Source organism: Nicotiana tabacum, chromosome 11 (genome assembly GCF_000715075.1).
Source record: "Nicotiana tabacum cultivar K326 chromosome 11, ASM71507v2, whole genome shotgun sequence".
Taxonomy (NCBI): Eukaryota; Viridiplantae; Streptophyta; class Magnoliopsida; order Solanales; family Solanaceae; genus Nicotiana; species Nicotiana tabacum.
In genome coordinates this window covers 164,528,605-164,546,227 of record NC_134090.1, presented here as the reverse complement: position 1 = coordinate 164,546,227, position 17,623 = coordinate 164,528,605, and the positions used below count along the sequence as shown (strand labels likewise).

The window sequence follows — 17,623 nt, the reverse complement described above, 5'->3', positions numbered from 1 at the left end:
GGTGAAACAAGAGACTCACATGGCGTATCCAAATAATGAGCAAAGTATGGTGACACATAAGAATAAGTGGAACCTGGATCAAATAATACAGAGGCATCTATGTGGCAGACTGAGACAATACCTATAATAACAACATTAGAAGCAATAGCATCGGGTCTTGCTGGAAGTGCATAAAACCGGGTCTGACCGCTACCTGATCGACCTCCTCCTCTAGGGCAACCCTTAGCTGACTGACCTCCACCCCTAACTGGCTGGGTGGGTGATGGTGAAGTAACCGACGCTGAAGCCGATAGCTAACTCCTTTGCTGAGATGAACCTGCAAGACGACGAGGACACTGCCTCCACATATGACCCATCTCTCCACACTCATAGCAACTCCCGTGTGTTGGAGACGGGACTGAAGGGATTCCCTAGCACCGGAATGACTAGCAGATGCACCTAGCATAGAAGAGCCTTGAACTAATGGAGCACGGGAGGAACTCCGAGATGGAAGGGCACTAACTGATGACTGGCCTTGATGATATCTTTGAGAACCATGACCCTATGACACCCCACGATAACCTAGGTGAGCTGGCTGAGCATGGCTGAACAGATGACCTCTTCTATGCTAAAACTGACCTCTCGAAGGAGCACCACCATATCTACTAGATCCTCGATGCCTCTTGGCCTCTCTCTCATCTCGCTCCTGGCGACAAATTAACTCAATCTCACGAGCAATGTCAACAACCTCCTTAAAGGCAGCACCAGACACTCTCTCCCTGGTCATGAGAATACGAAGCTGATATATGAGTCCATCAACAAACCTCCTAATCCTCTCTCTATCTGTCGGAACCAGCCAAATAGCATAACGAGCTAACTAGCAGAACCTCATCTCATATTGCATCACAGTCATCTCTCCCTGACGAAACCACTCAAACTGTCTGCGCAACTCCTCTCTGCGAGACTGCGACACATACTTCTCCAAAAAGAGAAAGAAAAACTGCTTCCAGGTAAGGGGTGCTGCACCAACAGGCCTACGCCTCTCATAAGCCTCCCACCAAGTGAAGGCAACTCCAAAAAACTAAAAAGTAGTGAAAGGGACCTCGCTGGTCTCCAGAATACCTGTTGTGCAAAGAATCCTCTGACACTTGTCCAAGAAACCCTGGGCATCCTCGCCCTCTTTACCATTGAAAGTCGGAGGCTGAAGTCTACCAAACCTCTCCAACCTGCGTTGCTCATCCTCTGGCATGGTAGGAGCTACATAGTCCTGAGCAGCTGTAACCGGCTAGGCTGGATATGCCCTCGGTGTCTGAAGTCCCTGCACGACCTGCTTAGGTATGTGAGGGGCGAGAGTCTGAGTGCCTCCCCCGGCCTGAGAAGTAGTTGCGACTATAGTAAATGAGACCGCCTGAGCTAGGCTAGTGCATACTAATAGAATCTGAGCCAAAGCCTCTTGAAGACCCGGAATCACAATGGGCACAACTGGTGCCTGAGCTGGTGCTGCTGGAGCGTCCACAACTTAGACCTAATCCTGAATTGGGACGGTTGGTGGATCCGTAGGTGCTTCCCTAGCTGCTATGCGGGCCACACCCCTGCCCCTAACACGTTCTTAGCCTCTAGTGGCCACAGCTGGTGGTACTGGTGGTCGTCCATCATGACCGGTAGCACATGTCCTCATCATCTGTGAGAGAATAGAATAACAGAAGTTTAGTACTCGGATCAAAAGATTCGCACGACAAGAATTTCAAGAACATGAAGTTTTTCCTAAAGGTTCTACAGCCTCTGAGGATAAATACAGACATCTCCGTACCGATCCGTAAGACTCTACTAAACCAGCTCATGACTCATGAGACCTATGTAACCTAGGCTCTGATACCAACTTGTCATGACCCTAAACCCGAACCCGATCGTGATGGCGCCTCTCGTGATGACAAGGCCAGCCGATATAACACCCAATTCGTTTTAAGCAGTTAAGATAGTATAACTAAGTCATTAACACGATTGAATCCCAAATAAATAGTGAAATAGTACAATTTGCGGAATAGACACATCCCGACATCAGGGTGTCACTAGTTATGAGCATCTATCATAAAACTACAAGTCTGAAAGAGTCTTCACAATCTATTACATAACTAGGACCAAGGGAAAGAAATAATGATAAGAGGGAGAGACACTAGGCTGCGAACGCCGAGCAACTACCTAGTGGACTCCGAGAATCTGTTGGAAGCTAGCAACCCTCGCTAGCAGGACTTGAAGCGCCTGAATCTGTACAGAGGGTGCAGAGAGTAAAGTGAGTACTCCAATTTAGTAAGTAATAACAATAAATGAAGACTAAGCGATAAGAAATCACGTAAAAACACAACAACATGTTATAAAGAGGCAAAGTAAAATCAGTAAAGTGCAATAAAGCAGTGAAATCTCATAGGCTGTAGTTGCGACATTAGTTCAGTTTAAACTTCTTTAAAACACCTTTTTAACAGTTAAACAAGTAAATGACAGGCAGTTAGAAAAGATAAACACATAAAAACCACCCCTCGGGCACAATACCAACAAAATCAGCCCCTCAGGCAACAACATGGAACAACACCAGCCCCTCAGGCTATATCTCATATCGCAATGGGTACCCGCGATCACTGGAGGTGTACAGACTCCGAGAGGGGCCCCTTACGACCCAAGCAAAATATCAAGTCATCTCGTGGCATAATCAATAGGCTATCGGCCTCATATCAAGCCACTTCGTGGTGTACAACTCAGACCATCGGCCTCACAATCATAATCAGTGTATCACTGCTGCGACGTGCAACCCGACCCAAAAATATCCTCACAACACAGGCCCTCGGCCTTACTCAGTCAGAATCTCATAAGCCACTCGAGCAATAGTAAAACATGATGCTCAGCCCAAAATATCATTTAAAGTGTTAAAATAGAGTAAACATGGCTGAGTTATGAAAATAGTATAAAATAGCATGACTGAGTACAGATATAATGTCAAAACAGTGAGAAAATATCAATAGAAAACCCCTAAAGGTCCAAATAATTGGCACGAGACCCAAATATGGCATTCAACCGAAAATATTATGGTGGCAAATAGTTTTCAATCAAATACACAGTAAAACAATCATTCGTGATGGACTAAGTCGCAATTCCCAATGGTGCACGACCCCATGCTCGTCATCTAGCATGTGCATCAATATAGCATAACGATGTGAAATCCGAGGTTTCATACCTTTAGGACAACATTAAAAACATTACTCACCTCAATCCGATCCAAACTCTAACCCGCAACACCTTTGCCCCTCGAATCTCCCACAACTCGTGTCGAATCTATCCAAAATCAGAAATACGACGTCAAAATGTGCTAAGGGGACGAAGCCCATGCGAAAATAATCTATTTACAACATAAATCCCGAAATTAACCAAAACCCGACCCCCGGGCCCACGTCTCGGAATTTGATAAAATTTATATCAATAGATTCATTATCTCCCCACGAGTTCATACATATCAAAAGTCCCAAAATCCGACCACAAAATGGTCTCTCAAATCCTTAAGTCAAGGTCTCCAATACCAAGCCCTAATCCCCAAATTTTAACTCTTAATTTTCATTAATCTTCGGCCAAATCAGTGAAAATAATGACTTAGGATCGATTATTAGGTTCAAAAATCTTACCTCCAGACGTTATCCCTTGAATACTTCTTCAAAAATTTCCCAAAAAGCTCCAAAACTGACATGAAATGGTGAAGAACAACTCAAAAATCGCGAAGGAATCATTTTATACCTTCTGGCCCAGGCTTTTCGCACCTGCAGACCATATCTCACTCCTGTGCAACTGCTTGTACAGTCCGAGCACCGCTTCTGTGGTCATCACTTAAGTGGCCAAAATACGCATCTGTGATGCACTGCCCGCACCTGCGCTATCGCAGGTGCGCTCCCCTTATAGCTTCTGCGGTTCCAGCTGAGCCTCCTCTTGGCCGCATCTGCGGCTCCCTCTACGCTTCTACGAGCCCGCACCCGCAGTCCCCTAGGCACATGTGCGGTTATGACAGCATTGGAATATCTTCAGCTGCCAAAACCAACTTCCAAACTTTCCGCCAACCATCTGAAATCACCCCGAGGCCTCCGGACCTCAACCAAAAGCAAATATAAGTCATATACTACCATCCAAACTTATACCAATCTTCAAAACACCTCTAACAACATCGAATCAACCAAAACACATCGGATTCAAACCTAAGGTTCCCAAAATCTTTCGAATTACGCTTTTGATCAAAAAGTCTACCAAAATCACGTCCGAATGACCTGAAACTTTGCACACACATCCCTAATAATACAATGGACCTAATACAACAACCATAATTCCATTCCGACCCCTATATCAAAATCTCACCTATCAACCGTAAAATGCCAAAATTTCAATTTCGCCAATTCAAGCTTAAATCTACTCCGGATCTCCAAACCACATTCCGATCATGCTCCTAAGCTCCAAATCACCTCCCGAAGCTATTCGAACCATCAGAAACTCACCTCCGAGCCCTATAACACATAAGTCAACATCCGGTTGGCTTTTCCAACTTAAGCTTACTCAAAAGAGACTAAGTGTCTCAAACCTTACTAAAACATCTCCGAACCCGAGCCAACCAACCTGGTAATACAAAATACAGTTGAACAAGGCAATAAGAAGCAAAAATGGGGGAAATAGAGTGGTAACTCATGAGACGACTAGCCGGATCGTCACATTTAAAAACCTGGGTGTATTGTTCTAGACCTGGCTTACCCGAGCGGACAGTTCGAGCCGGGGGGGAGGGCAGCGTATCGGAAATAGAGAAACTTTACTAGCTTTGCAACTTGTCCAAACCTCGTTCTAAAATTGGGATATGACACTAACGGAAAAGATGTCACGCGAAGCGCACACTTCCCAGAAGATTTAGAAGACTCAGAGAGAAAAGGGTTTCGTAGCAGTTTATATACAGTTCACTCAATATCAAAGCGATAAAAAGAGACATTTAGCACATCAGGCTCAATACACGTAAAAATTAGATAATAAATAAAAAGCCAACTATCATAGTTATTCTAATCTTGAATTGTGAACCCTGAACTAGAGATTCTGGGTTCTTGTCCCCAGCAGAGTCGCCAGAACTATCACACCTCCTTTTTACCCTAAAGGGATATAAGGGAGTTTTTTCAATTAAAGTGACAATAACCGAAACTGGATTATTTATTCAAATTGAGAGTCACCACTTTGGATAATTTATGGTGTCCCAAGTCACAAGTTTAAAATCCTGAATCGAGGAAGTTGACTCTTATTTATGGTCTGCAAACACAGAAATCTGAGTAAGGAATTCTGTTAGCCCGAGAGAAGGTGGTAGGCATTTTCCGGTTCCGTGGTTTTTGCACGGCCGCTCAGCTATTATTAATTGGCCTAATTATCTGATTAATTACATATTTGAAACCTATGTGCATTTTATTCCTTTAAACCGCTTTTAACATTTATGGATTTATTTTCGGAACAAGGCACGATAGTCATACACTTATCGTTTTTGAACACATTGTTAATCGTGTCACATGAAATGCACCCGCAGTTTACAACATGTTTATTTTTATCAATATCGAAGTTATGGCCGAGTCGCATGAAATGTACACCCGAATTTGGATTCATGTATCGCAACTATGCTACGAGAACCGTACCCATAGTCACGAGGATTTGTTAATTGCGCCTAAAAAAAACTATGATGTTCATAATTTAATTTTTTCTTCCTAAAACTACTTTGAGATTATTGTAAGTCCATAGATTATGGAATTATTTTTGAAAAGAAAAAGTGTGACTTAGTTATTATTAGCAAGTCAAAAGTTACAATTAGCTATTGTATCAATTTTAATGCCCCCAAGGAAAGCAACTTAATTCCCAAAAATTACTTAAGATTTTCACAACTCATCTTAAAATGAACTCCTAAAACGACTAAATGTTGAATTCCACTTTTGGAGAAATTAAACCATTTAACAAGAATGCTACTCTAATATCAAAACAACGACTACGCTAATGAATTCAAACATGCTTCCAACAATTGTTCAAATGGTTGATTCCAATGTTATCCTTCCCAAGAGTGGACGTCACCTTACCCTTCTTGTTACTATAAAATTGTGCATCAATGTTTAAGTCATTTTATTTTCCATATACTCTAACCAAGGCTCTTTCTTTTAAAAATAGCACCTTAACACTTAAATGCAAATGAGCTGCTTGTAATTTAACACCATTCATCTCGTATCTAAACTAACACAAATAAGCAGAAGCATTTTTTCACATTTCAATCTAGTATGAAGCTCAACAAAGAATTAATAATAAGCAATGCCAACACCAAATTATTGACATATCAATTAACATAAGCAATATGAGAGTGGACCTCAAGATGCGATGCCATCTCGGTTACAGCAACAATGGTACAAACAGAAACCGGAACCAGAAACCTTAAGCACCAAAACGAACAGTCTCGCCACCTCTTTGTCACTCAGATCCGAACAATCAAGATCTCAACTTCAAAATTTTCACTCAACTTACCATATCTATCTTCCTCTGATTTTTGCTTCTTCTTTTTGTTTGTTCTCTTTGTTCGCTTTTTGGTTTTTTTTTCTTTTGTGTTTGTCGTCTTTTTTGTGAATGAGTTAGTTGTTCTTTTGAGATTAGATATATCTTTATGGGAAGATAGAATTAGAAAGGGGATCGGAAAATGGCTCATTTTGGTGAAATTCAAGAACAAAGAAACAATCTGCCTCCTCCGTCTATTTTTTGGTCTCTTGCGACTGTCAGCTCTTAGCTTTTTCTATGGGAGGGGATCTAGAATTAGTTCTAGGTTTTGGGAAAGTCCCCTTTTCAGAGAGAGGGAATTAGGGTGTATTTTAGAGATGAGGGGATATTGGATTTTGGGTAGTGGGCTAGGCGAGTTGGGTTATGTTTTGGGCCAATTTGGGACATGACTTGGACATTTGGACAAAGCAAGACTTTAGTAGAAATAGTCAAAATTAAAACTTCTTTCCTTTTTTTGTGATTTTGATTTTTTCTTTTATTGATTCATAGATGAAAAAAATACTACTCCTAGAATTGAATAGCAAGATAAAATACTAATCATTCAAAACGTACTTAACAAACTAATATATTTTTTTGGAAAACTTTTTTTTTATTTGTAAATGAAGATAAAGCTTATATTAAAAATGTGACTCTTTTTTTTATTAATTTTAATTTTCGTAAATAAAATATATATAAAAGGAGAAATAAGAGCTAAAATATGTAGATTAATCTTTAAATATATTTACCTACTAAAAGTGATGAAAAACTCAAATATAGTCAAAACTTAGGTGCTCACAACATGTGACGTGGTAAAAGCATAACCTCGCTAGCTAATCATACGTGTTATGCGGTAAACATAATTATCATCATGTAAAAAACAACACTTCTTTAATTCCTTTTTATAAAAATGAATACAATTCACTTGAAGCATGTAAATCTATAGATTTCCTTTAACTTACTTTCTTTCATACCATTAGCATATATAAGCAATTAATAACGGCTACAAAACATGATGTGATCCTAAAACTATCCAGACATAATAGGAATAGTAGCTACGTATGGACTCTCGTCACATCGTGCGTACATAGCCTCCACAATTAATCATATATTAATTAAGTTCACCTATGGGGACATTTTCCCTTACAAGGTTAGAAAAGAGATTTACCTGTTTCGAGCCTACTTCCAACTCAAAAATGCGTCCAAACTCTCAAACCGGAGCCGCACAATCAGAACTATTCAAATAGTGTAAAAATCCATCATAGTAGGTTTACAAATTCATATTCTAGCTATTAAAGCAATTATCCAATCCCTAGGGCAAGGATCCTAAAATTCAATCCCGAGCCCACATGCTCAGATTCCGGAAATTTTCGAAGGAAGTTGTTACCCATAACCTAATGACCAAGAATATATGATCTTTACTTCATTTCATAACGAATTTCGTTGTTAAATCTTGTTTTTATCAAAACCCTAGGTTTTACTCTAGTCCCATAATTTTCACTAATCTTTACATGTTAATCTATCCAATATCCAAGTATTTAACTGACATATAGTAGGAATTACTATCCTCTAAAAGTTTGGTAAAAATCCTCTCTTAAGAGCTCCAAAATCGCCCAACCTTTGAGTGGAAATGAGCCAAAAATGGCTAACACCCGTAATAAATGAAGGTCACTACCTTAAGTGATTTCCGCATCTGCGGTCCTGGGCCACACCTGCGCCCACCACATCTGGGGAAAAGAATTCGCTTTTGCGGAAATTCCACTGGCCGGTCGGACCACTTCTGTAGTAAGCAAACCGCTTCTGCGGGCTCGCTTCTGCGAAGGGTAGGCCGCTACTGCGGCTCCAGGGATGGCCACCCATGGCTGCATCTACGATGTCCTAGCCATTTTTCTGCGGGCTCGCACCTGCGGCTGGTGAATCGAAGGTGCGGTTATGACAGAAGCCTGAAGCTTAAGCTCTTTCCCACATTTCCAACTAAGCTCGAGCCTCGTCTGATTGATGCTCGGGGCCTTCAGGGCCCTACCTGAACATACCTACAAGTTTGAAATGATAAAATAGATTCGCCTGAACCCTCGGAACGCCCGAAACAGCGCTAAATCTAAGAATCACCCCCTAAAATCACTTAAATCAAACTTATGAACTTTAAGTCCTTCAATCTACTTCCAATGTGACGAAACACACTTATACTACGCGGATTGACACTAAATTTTGCGTGTAAGCCTTAAATTACATTACGGATCTATTCCTAGTCTCAAAATTTCGTTCGGACCTCGATAACACAAAAACCCACTCAAAACCAAATTTAAGAACTTCAAAATCCTTAAGGAATCAACTTTCACTATTATGTACCAAAATGCTCCCGGGTCATCCAAAACCCGATCCGGATATACGCCAAAGTCTGAAATCATCATACGAACCTTCTGGACCCTTCAAATCTAGATTCTGAGGTCGTTTACTCAAAACGTTTACTGAAGTCAAACTTGGCCTTTTAAGCCAACCTTAAGGAACCAAGTGTTCCGATTTCAACCCAAACTCTTCCAAATTCCGAACCAACCATCCCACCTAGTCATAAATCAGTTAAAGAAAGTACAGAAAGTCTTATTCAGGGGAATGAGATTCTAGAAAGCGAAACAACTGGTCGGATCATTACAGTTGGAAAGAAATTTTAATCATCGATATTTTATAGAGGTCAAGACAAAGAAACATGATGTGCCATCTCAATATCTCAGGATCCATTCTTTGTGTTCCCATAATGATTTATGAGTGTTTATAAAAGTTACAATAGTCATTAAATCAAATAAAAATAAATTATTATTATTATTGTTATTATTATTATTATTTTGAGGATTATATGTGGAGCAATTTGGCATAAATTGATACCGACTCAAAATTTGGTGACCTCAACCTATTCAGAACTTTTATTGTTATTGTTGTTGTAAACATCGAAATTTTAAAGGATCAAGTTAGATCCTAAATTCAAGATAATACAGGACTCTTCAATCCTAGGAGACTATCGGGGTTTCTTGGAGGTTAAACTACTCTAAACCCTAACGTACACCTATATAAAGGGATACATATTCCTTTAAAGACGGGTCTCAAAAATCCCATAAATTCTCAGGATATTCACAAAGGGATCAAGGCATAAAATAATATCGTGATCAATAGATATTCTTCTTGATAATCAAATACTCCATGAAGAATATCCATACAATGATCGACTTTCGTGGATATTTGTCACGACCCTAAATCTGTACCAGTCGTGATGGCACTTATCGTGAAGCAAGGCCAGCTGACACAATACCCAATTCATTTTAAACAATTATAATAACACAATTTAAGTCATTAACATGCTAATAATCCAAAAATAAAAGTGAACTAGTATAATTTGCGGAAAGCAACACAGCCTGACATCGGGGTGTCACCAGTCATGAGCATCTAACATAAGTCTAAGAGTATGAAAGAGTTTATACAGTCTATTACAGAACTAGAACAAGGGAAGTAAAATAGGAGGGAGAAACATTGGATTGCGAACGCCGAGCAGCTACCTAGTGGACTCCAAATAGCCTATTGGGAGAAATCAACCCTCATTGGCGGGACCCGAAGCTCCTGAATCCGCACACAAGGTGCAGAGAGTAAAGTGAGTACTCCAACTCAGTGAGTAATAAAAATAAATGAAGACTGAGCGATAAGAAAACACGTATAACACAATAAAATGCTACAAAGAGGTAGTGTAAAACCAATACAATGCAATAAAATAGTGAAATCTTATAAAAATACCTTAGTTCAGTATAAGCTTCTTTAAAACACCTTTTTAACAGTTAAACAAGTAAATAAAAAGCAGTGAGAAAAGATAAACACATAAAATCGGCCCCTCGGGCCCAATATCAACAGAATCAGCCCCTCGGGCAATAACATAGAACAATACTAGCCCCTCGGGCAATAACATGGAACAACACCAGCCCCTCGGGCTATATCACATATCACATTGGGTACACATGCTCACTGGGGGTGTACAGACTCTGGGAGGGGCCCCTTACGGCCCAAGCGCAATATCAAGCCATCTTATGGCATAATCAATAGACTATCGGCCTCATATCAAGCCACCTCGTGGCATAACAACTCAGGCCTTCGGCCTTATAATCATAAATAAGTACAACACTGTTGCGGCGTGCAACCCGATCCCATAATAACCTCACAACACAGGCCCTCGGCCCAACTCAGTCAGAAATCTCTAAAAGCCACTCAGGCACAGTAAATTATGATGCTTAGCTCAAAATATCATTTAAGATGTCAAAACAGTATAAACATGGCTGAGTTATGAAAATAGTGGAATATAGCATGACTAAGTACAAGTATAAAGTCAAAACAGTGAGGAATAGTAGTAAAAATCCCCTAAGGGTCCAAAACAGTTGGCACGAGGCCCATATATGGCATTCGGCCCAAAACATGATGATAACAAACAATTTTCAATCAAATACGCAGTAAAGAAGTCATTCGGGATGGACTAAGTCACAATTCCCAACAGTGTACGACTCCATGCTCGTCATCTCGTGTGTGTTACCTCAATATAGCACAACGATGTGGAATCCGGGGTTTCATACCCTCAGGACAACATTTACAATCATTACTCACCTCTATCCGGTCCAAACTCTAGCCCGTGATGCCTTTGCCTCTCGAATAGACCTCCGGATGCTCCAAATCTAACCAAAATTAGTGCAAAACCATCAATATATGCTAAGAGAACAAAGCCCACATGAAAGAAATCAAATTACAACACAAATCCCGAATTGGCCAAACCCGACCCCTGGGCCCATGTCTCGAAATCTGATAAAAATTACATCAGTAGACTCTTTATCACTCCCCGAGTTCATTCATATCAAAATCACCAAAATCCAACCACAAACGACTCCTCAAATCCGAAATTCTAGGTCTCCAATTACAAGCCCTAGTTCTTCAATACTTAGGCTTAAATTCTATAAATTCCATGATTAATTAGGTAAAAATCACATTAGGGTTGAGTATTAAGTCCATAAATCTTACCTCCAAGTGTTCCCCCTTGATTCCCTCTTCAATTCCCTTCAAAAAGCTTCAAAATTGCCCAAAAATGGAGGAACTTAGACCCAAAATCGCAGAAATGAGTCATTTGAACATTCTGCCCAGCACTTAAAATCTCTTATTCGTGAACACGGTCAATGCCTTGTGTTTGCGAAGCACAAATTTGAGTTGACCAATTTTCCTTCTTTGCGAACGTGGCTCCCCCTCTCGCGAACGCGAAGGCTCAGCTTCACAGCCCATCGCGAATGCGACTTCCGTCTCGTGAACGCGTAGCTCAATGACTTTATCCCTTTGCGAACGCGGGACCTCCTTCGCGAATGCGAAGACCAATCTTCCAATCTCACATCCTAACCCTTCGCGAACGCGAAGAACAACTGTCTGCAACATCAACAACAGATTTTCTGCAATTTTATCCAACTTGAAATGGTCCGTTTAACCACCCGATAACTCACTCAAGGCCCTCGGGACCTCAACCAAATATGCCAACATATCCCATAACATCATTCAAACTTGTTCCAACCTTCGGAACTCTCAAAACAACATCAAAACACCAAATTTGCATCGGATTCAAGCATAAGAATTCTAAAAGCTTCCAAATTCCACTTTCAATCAAAAAGTCTATCAAACCACGTCCGAATGAACTGAAATTTTGCACACACATCCCAAATGAGACAACGAACCTACCGCAACTCCCAGAATTTCATTCTGATCCCTATATAAAAATTTCACCTATCAACCAGAAAACGCCAAAATTTCAATTTCGCCAATTTAAGCCTAAATCTACATCGTACCTCCAAAACACATTCCGATTGCGCTCCTAAGTCCCAAATCACCTCCCGAAGCTATCCAAATCATCGGAACTCACATCCGAGCCCTTTAGCACATAAGTCAACATCTGATTGACTTTTTCAACTTAAGCTTACTCAAAAGAGACTAAGTGTCTCAAACCTTACCAAAACCTTTCTGAACCCAAGCCAACCAACCCGATAACACATAATACAGTTGAACAAGGCAATAATACGCAAAAATGGAGGAAAACGGAGCGGTAACTCATGAAACGACCGACCGGGTCTTTACAAGATTAAATAATCTAGAGAGATCCGTATCATCCTATGTTCGAGAATACGCTAATCCAGCTCACGAATCATGAAGAACAATTCGAAGGAAGAATCAAGGGATAAAGAGAGTTGTAACCCGCAATGTTTATCAATAAAATCACTTTATTCTTTTGTGGGTACAATTTATTTTTCGTATGTTAAAAATTTATAGCAAGCAGATGTTGTTGTTGTTATTATTATTATTATTATTATTATTATTATTATTATTATTATTATAAAGTCACTCATTTTATTATTAGACTCACAACTGTTGAGAACACTCGAAACTCAAAATAATCGACCAAAGAGAGACCTTAGAGCCGAGAGAGAGTTTCTCGGAGACAGAAAGCAATAACCAGCTTTAGCAACAAAAAAGAATAAGAGAAATACAACTTTCTGGAGAAAAAAAAAAAGAAAAAGAAATGGCCTAATTTATATTACAACAAGAAAGTACATTTAATAGAAGAAAGGGTAAAGTATAATGCATAGCCCCTTCGAGAAATAACAGCCGATAAAATGTATATTTTTTGTATATTATTGTATAATATATATTGTTTTTTTTACATAATCGGTATATATTTTCTGTGTATTTGACTAGAAAATTTGAGTATTTTTGGCCGAATATGTAACATGGGGAAAGTTCAGAAATAAACAGTCAGCCCTGGGTCTGTTGGGCCGAATCGGCCCCCATCACGAGGATTAGTGCTTTTAACTATTTTTGTTTTGTTTTTGCTTCCAAGTAATTCGTTTTTCAAATTTATTTTGTATTTGACAGTTCATTTACAGTATCGTAACTCAAATAATAAGTGAACTTTATATTATGTTGGTTTTCTATTATGTAATAATCAGTACTAGATGGTTTTGATATTACCAATATCTATAATAATGGCACGTGATGGTTTAACCATTCAAATCATCTGAAAGCTAAATATTATTACATTAGCATAATATGTGAATTAAAAATAAAAGGATATCATCAGAACTTACACAAATGATCAATTTAGTCATGTTAGTTAGATAATTATGTATTATAGTTTAGAAGTATTTAATTAGATGGTATCTTGTCAAACACTTTTTTGTAGATGATTTTTTTGTGTATGTTTCCTTCTAATGCTTTGGTTGCTCTGCCATAACCAGAACTCTTGTTGTCGATATTGATATTTCTCTTGAAAGTGCAACATATAGTTGTTCGTGCAAGAAAACATATTGCGATAAATATAATCCAATGTTTAGGATATTTGTCTTTGTGCTTTATTTATTATAATTGCAAAACATAAACATACCGAACATTATATTTACATAAATTTAAAAGGATATTCTTTAGTTTCGGAAGACGAAAGTTGAATTCGAGGATAAAAATATACTTAGAAGCACATTGATCAATATCATAATTTTGCATGCATGACGTCATTCAAAACTTCTATATACGATATATGTGCTATTACATAACCTATTCTGCGGAGCTAAGTTTTTCAGTAGCATGACCGGCATAGTTTTCTTCAAAAGCAATCTATCTGCAATGAAAGATCACTTTAAACTTAGTCTATTACATATACGGTGACACTGGCGTACATAAAAAAACTTGACAACACACTTGTGTGGTAGAAGGCCATTTAGTATTAAAGTATTCTTCTTGGTAGTAATTGTTGGTATCATATTCTGCTGAGTTAAAAACTGAAAAATATCTTATTTTTACTATAAAATTTCGCAATCAGACTTTTATTTAGTTGATCAAAATATTCATTTCTGCTAGCTAAGATAGCTTTTTAATTTCTATCATGCAATTTGCACAAATTGCATTTTAATCTATTGATAAAAATATTTCTTTATTAAATGCACTATTATTACAATTGGGATTGATAACCAAGTGTTCTAGAAGAACCAAATCATCTTTTATTAGATACCCTTCTTCGTTTCTGACACAAAGCAAGAAATTACTGAATACTAGATCAGCTTTTACTTTATATTTCTTGTCAGTTGAATCTTTTTCATTTGAGGCCATAAGTATAATTTTGGCAAGCTAGTTTTTACAATCTCTACTATCGTTTATTTTGTAACTATTGATAGTACTTGATAGAAATCACCTTCCAAGCCATTAGTTTTTGTTTAATAATTGGGTATATTTTTCAATATCACACGAAAAATTGATTAAAATATATATTATTTGATGTAACGACCCGACCGACCGTTTCACGATTTACCGCTCCATTTGCCCCATTTTTGCTTCTTTATGTGTTGTTTAGCTACATTTTATCGTATCATGTTGGTTGGTTAGGGTTCACAGTGATTTTGTAGAGAAATGAGACACTTAGTCTTTTTTTGGGAAGCTTTAGTTGGAAAAAAAAGTCAACTGGAAGTTTACTTATGAGTAAATGATCTCGGAACTTGGTTTTTATGGTTTAGATAGCTTCGTGAGGTGATTTTGGACTTACGAGCGTGATTGGAATGTATTTTGGAGGTCCATGGTAGATTTAGGCTTGAATTGACGAAATTGGAGTTTTGGCATTTTTCAGTTAGTAGTGAAAATTTTGATATCGGGGTCAGAATAGAATTCCGAAAATTGGAGTAGGTCCGTTGTGTCATTTTTTACGTGTATCCAAAATTTCAAGTCTTTCGGATGAGGTTTGATAGGTTTTTGGATCGGTTGCGGAATTCGGAAGTTTTCGAGTCCCTAGTCTTGAATCCGAGGGTATTTTGGTGCTTCGATGTCGTTTTGAGTGTTCCGAAGGTTGGAATAAGTTTGAATAGTGATATGTGACTTGTTCGTATTTTAAGTGAGGTCCCGGGGGCCTCGAGATGAATTCGGATGGTTATCGAAACGTTTGGAAATTGGAGAATGCAGCTGAAGCTGCTGGTTTTGTCATAAGCGCACCTGCGGAGTGATGGCCGCAGGTGCGAGAACGCAGAAGCGAAGGAAAGACCGCAGGTGCGGCCAAGGCTGAGAAGAGCAGGAACCGCAGGTGCAGAAGGTGGAGCGCACCTGCGAGAATGTAGGTGTGGTAGGGTGACCGCAGAAGTGGTTCTGGGGGATTAAGTGGAAGTCGCAGATGCGGTGGTCAGGACCGGAGATGCTGGAAAAAGAGCCGCAGGTGCGAGATGCCTGGGCAGAAAGTATATAAGGTGGACTTAGTGAAATTTGGGTTATTTTCCACCATTCCATTGAGGTAAGTTTCTTGAACCTAAACCTCAATTCTATGGTGATTTTAAGTTGTTTAAGCATGAAATATTTTGTGATTTAAGGGTGAAAATTCGACGAATTAGGGCTTGAAATTGAGAGTTTTCATTGGGGATTTGAGGGGCCATTCGAGGTCCGATTTTGATGTTCTTGGTATGTATAGACTCGTGGGAGGATAAGGATTCTTGTGATGTAAGTTTTATCGAATTTCGAGACGTAGACCCGGGGGTCGGGTTTGGCCAATTTCGGAAATTTTGAGTTAATTTGATAATTTTCGCATGGGCATTGTTCTTTTAGCATGTATTGATGATAATATACTGATTTTGGTTAGAGTCGGAGCATTTGGAGGGTGAATCGAGAGGCAAGGGCATCATGGGCTAGAGTTTTGGCTTGGTTTGAGGTAATTAACGCTTCCAAACTTGGTTCTGAGGGTTCGAAACCTCGAATTATGTATTCTGTGATTACTAGTGAGGTGACGCAAATGCCAAGTGACGGGCGTGTGGGCGTGCACCGTGAGAACCGTAGCCTGGATCATTCCATGGCATCGCTTAGTGACTTTTCTTGTTGATATCTATGTTGCAATTATGTGAATAAGTTAATAAACTGTAAATCATGCTAATTATCATGTTAAAGCTTCACGCCAATACCATTGAGAACCCGAGAGGTTGTTTCTTGCTGTCACATCATTAGCTTCATTGATATTCTGTACTCAGTCCTGTTCATGCATATTGTATCATGTCTCAGTCTCGATTATCGCTATTTGGAATATCATATCATTGTTCGGGCTAGTATCATGGCATTTTGAGCCCGTGTGTGAGACTAGAGAGTGATGACTGAGTGAGGCCGAGAGCTAGATATTGAGTGATAGTGTGGGATCGGGATGCATGCCGCAACGAGATATTGATTATGCCTTCGTTGGTTTGTTATAGCGCTTGGGCTGAAAGGAGCCCCTCGGGAGTCTTTACACCCCTAGTGAGCGCAGTTGATGATATTGAGGGATGGATCTTCCCTGGACATGGATCTTGTCCGAAGTATTTATATCGGGAGATGGATCTTCTCCATAGGCTAGAATGGCCTTCCTCGGTACTGGATGATTATTGTCAGTGATGTGTATATATTCCAGGATGGATATTCCTTGGGCCTTGTGAGCCATATACAGTACCGAGTGGTTGTGAGGTTGTTATTGTTATTATCTGGAGATGGATCTTCTCCATAGGCTGGAATGCCCTTCCTCAATACTGAGTGACTGCTGTCAGAGATATTTATATTTCGGGATGGATCTTCCCGGGGTCGTACGAGCCATATACAGTACTGATTGGATGAGTATCTAAGATTGTAGGCACGTGAGGCACTAAGCATGGTGCATTTCATACAGCATGTGCATCGGCATGTAGATGTAGTAGAATTACACTTCTTTATCTTGTTCATACTTGCTCTGTTTTACTATTCGAGCTGTTTATTTAACTGAAAGCATGCCTACGTTTCTATACATTATTTCCATTACCCTTGATGAGGTTGAGTTCATCACTACCTATCAGTCCAAAGGTTGGACTTGTTACTTACTTAGTTGGTGTACTCACATTACCCCCTGCACCTCGTGTGAAGATTCAGGCACTTTGGATCCAGTGGCGGTGGTTGATCGAGGCCTCTGACTTAGGAGATTATTGAGGTATCTGCACAGCATTCGCTGGCCTTGGCTCTCCACCGTGCTTTCCAATTGTATTTCAGTTTCTCCCTTAGACATTATAATAGAATTTGTATT

At 39.5% G+C, this 17,623-nt stretch overlaps 1 long non-coding RNA gene across 1 annotated transcript; it reads right to left on the bottom strand.

Annotated features, from left to right (window-relative positions):
• Positions 1-1,971: 1,971 nt before the first annotated feature.
• Positions 1,972-6,944, bottom strand: LOC142166424 (uncharacterized). Its single transcript, XR_012696855.1, has 2 exons — positions 6,377-6,944; positions 1,972-2,244 (listed from the first exon to the last, which is right to left on the bottom strand). It is a non-coding gene; the product is annotated as an uncharacterized LOC142166424 (long non-coding RNA).
• Between the last annotated feature and the right edge of the window lie 10,679 nt (positions 6,945-17,623).